Below are 4135 nucleotides of genomic sequence, written 5' to 3'. Positions count from 1 at the left end.
GAAATGAAGCAAGCAGCTCCTTAAAAAGTAGGCAAAATATATGAATAGACACTTCTCAAAATAAGACATGAGAGCAGCCAACAGATACATGAAACAAAGCTCAGACTCACTAGTCAAATAAATGCAAATTAAAACCACACTGAAATACCACCTAACTCTAGTCAGGAAGGTCATCATCAATAACTCAAAAAACAACGAATGCTTGAGAGGATGTAGGGAAATGGGAACACTTCTACACTCTTGGTGTAAGTGGAAACAAGTACAACCTGTGTGGAAAAGTGTGGGGTGATTCCTAAAAGATCTAAAAATCCGCCTTCCATATGACTCAACAATCCCCATTCTGGGAATATACCTGAATGAACAAAAATCATTCTACAAAAGAGATACCTGCACATGCATGTTTATTGCAGCATTATTCACAATAGCAAAATCATGGAATCAACCGTACTGCCCTTCAAAACTGAACTGAATTAAAAATGTATTAGCCGGGCTCGGTGGCTCAGCTTGTAATCCCGCGCTTTGGGAGGCTGAGGTGAGTGGATGGCCTGAGCCCAAGGGTTCGAGACCCGCCTGGGCAACTTAGCGATATCTCATCTCTACAATAAATCAAAAAAATTAGCCGGGCGTGGTAGTGCGCGCCTGTAGTTCCAGCTACTTGGAAGGCTGAGGCGGGAGGATCGCTGGAGCCCAGCAGGTGGAGGCTGCAGTGGCCAGGAGCGGCCACTGCATTCCAGTCTGGGCGACAGAGTGAGACTCCAACTTAAAAAATAAAAATTAAAAAAATTTTTAAAAAATTAAAAATGTGGTACATATATACATGATAGACTATTACACAGACATAAAGAAGAACAAAACCATGGACTTTGCAGTAACTTGGACTGATTTAGTCTATGATACTCAGGTGATCTAAGACAGAAACAAAGAACTGAATACCACATGTTCTTACTCATAAGTGGACCCTGAACACTTTCATGATACTGTAAGAAAGGGATTGGCCATCTCGGGAAACTGTCGGAGGCAAGGGGGAGCACAAGACATCAATAAGGGTAGTTGATCTCAAACCAGGTGAAGTGAGGACCAAAGGAGACCCAAACTTAGCCTGTACAATTAAAACTTGTGTACCCAACCCTGAATTGTACCCCATATATTTAAATAAAATTGTAAAAAAAAAAAAAAAACCTACTTTTGCAAATCCCTGTGTCTTTTTATTAATGATCAACACCTACTCTAAATTTTCCCATGTTCTATATGACATGAGGTAACGTTGGGAAAAGGGGAACAAGCAAAAGCAGACATAGGACATGGACTCAACAGTCTATTAAAGAAATTAACAACCACAGAGTGAATCCAGAGGATGTAGAAATAAAGGAGGTAATAATGATAAAACTGAATTAAGTAAAAAGCAAGCAACGGAAATAATCAACTAAACTTAAAACTGTTTTTTTATTAAATTAAAAGACTAAAAAAAAAAACTATTCTGCAAAATTTGTTCAGGATAAAAGCAATAGCATAGTTTAATATTAGGAATGAAAAGGGGACCCTAAATATACAGAGGAATTTTATATTCATGGGAGATTTCTAAACACAATCTTTTGCCAAATTTTTTAAGACATATTTTCCAGACATGTTTTATTCACTTTCATGAATAAGAACTTAAAATTTAAAAGGAAAATCCGAATATATCCATAACTATTAATGAAAAGCAATAAGCAAAAAGAATTACTTCTCCTGAACACACACATAGTACATTAGGCTTGAACTGAATTGTTTGATAAGCTAAAAAATACAAGTAAAATGACCTAAAATCTCTGCTACCATATTTCATTCAGATTTCCATTATCAGCTACACCTAAGAACCCAATATAGAAATGCAGGCATTAGTCATCGTGAATTATTTTGAGAATTGATTTGCATACACAAAAAAAGTGCTTGGCTTAATTCATTTACATTAACTAGTTGACATTGTTTCTTGTCATGAGAGCCAAGTTTATTCATCCAAAAACAGCAAAATTCACTTCTTATAGTCCTGAGAAAGTTGAATGAGATGTTTTATTTATTTTGTTTAATGATTTGAAACTTCTCTATTAAGGATGTTTTAATATTTGATTTTTAAAAAATCATGACAATGAGCTTTTTTGAATTATAGTTCACAGTAGCTTTGTAAATGATCAAGATATATGTACAAACAAATTTTAGGTGCTCTTGGAAACACATTTTAAGATATAGCACATGTAATACATATTTCCTTTGAGTTATTCATCCTTTTGGGCTAATGAAGAGGACTCCATTTATCTTACATTGAAAATTTAGCCTACAATAACTACTCTTTCTTAACAGAGTCTCAGTCCAAAAAACTCAACGGTGTCTTGTGTCCTAGTTGGATTTTTTTTTTCTCAGTATAAATTTAGTATCAGTGGACTATTTTATTGGCAGTTTGTCTTGGTCATGACTTACTCTTACAAAATCATCTTCACAGTAAAACAAATATGAAAGATATTTTCCCCAAGGAAAGGGAAATAATTTGGATCAATATCAAAATCAAAGTCATAGGTATTTTAGTAGATTTTTGAGAATCGATTTCAACAATACTAAGAGTCATTTTCTTTAATGATTCTCTTCCTTTTCCACAACTGTACAGTCACTATCCTATTATTGTTTTCTTTTCTGAAAAACAAGAACAAGCCTTTTGTTGTTGTTGTTAAAGATCAAGTTTTTCAATGGCACAGAACTATTGGGAATGAACCCAAAAGACAGTGGAAAGTTGAATCTTCCCTCAAGTAGTTTCCTCCTCCTTAAGAGCACTTGCCAACTCTCTATCAATCTCATCACAGCTGAGTTCTTGGTCAGAGGGTTGAAAACCATAAGTGAAAAAAGCTCTTTGATAAAAGGTAACTGATCAAACGGAGTCTTCTCATTAAGCATTTGGCACCTGCTACCCAGGGCTGCTTCTCTTGCTCTGGATGTTCTCAGAAACAACTTGTTGGTTCCTTTACGGGCTGTTGGTACACTGTAGCCTGCACTCCTCAGTGATTCTTCTTCTGGGTAGTTGTAATCCTCTCAGTCATCAATTTCCTCACTTTCATCCTAGCTCTTGAAGTTTGGGCCCATGACCTGGACTGGCTGCTCCCCAGAGTTGAGCTTGGTAGCAAAGTTCGGTTTTCTGAGCTTTCCCGTTTACTGGGCCTCCTCCTCCTCCATGGAGGATTCCTCCTCAAGCTGTAGTGGGGTCCCACTGCTGGAGGAATGCAGAGATGGCTGCCAGCTCCCCCTGCTTACCTCCATCTGTGGCAGGTCACTCTCACTAGATGTCACATCCATCTGCAGGTCACTGCTGTCTTCATACAGCTCGGACAGCTTGGCCATTTCTGACATTGTGCAAACTGCTCAACCTCTGAAAAATGCCAAAATATTTTGTCTTAACTCTTATAGAATTAAATTTAAATAAATAATTTAAGAAGAGAAAGAATATAGTAATCTCCAAAAGATGAGAATGTGTTCATTTTAATAGAGATTAAAGTGATGAAATAGAAAAAAAATGTGAGAGACTCTAAATGGAGACTAATTTAAAAGAAAATTCCAGGAAGCTTTGTTTGGCCAATTAAAAAATATAAGTAGGCATCTATAAGTCATAGAAAAGAAAACGTTTTGGAAAAAGGCATTTTGAACAGAGAATTGTCATATACAGAAGCTAAAAAGCATAATGCAGCATAGTCTTTGAGGAGTGAAATACACCTTAAATGTTGCTTTGGAAAATTCATTGATAATCATAACCCTAGCAAAACTGAGTGAAGAGATATAGGTAAAGAGAAAAAAGAAAATTTGTTCAAATGACTCTAAGTTCAGATGGGTAAGAAAGGAAGAGGCTAGCCGGGCTCGGTGACTCAGCCTGTAATCCTGCGCCTTTGGGAGGCAGAGGTGAGTGGATTTCCTGAGCCCGCGGGTTCGAGACCTGCCTGGGCAGCGAGACCTCATCTCTACAATAAATCAAAAAATCAGCCGGGTGTGGTAGCGCACGCCTGTAATTACGGTAACTGGGAAGGCTGAGGCGGAAGGATCGCCGGAGCCCAGCAGGTCGAGGCTGCGGTGGCCGGGAGCGGCCACTGCACTCCAGTCTGGGCGACAGAGTGAGACTGAA

Source organism: Carlito syrichta, unplaced genomic scaffold (genome assembly GCF_000164805.1).
Source record: "Carlito syrichta isolate Samal-C Ts95f unplaced genomic scaffold, Tarsius_syrichta-2.0.1 Scaffold304660, whole genome shotgun sequence".
Taxonomy (NCBI): Eukaryota; Metazoa; Chordata; class Mammalia; order Primates; family Tarsiidae; genus Carlito; species Carlito syrichta.
The sequence above is the reverse complement of the archived record's forward strand: the minus strand, read 5'-3'. Positions refer to the sequence as shown.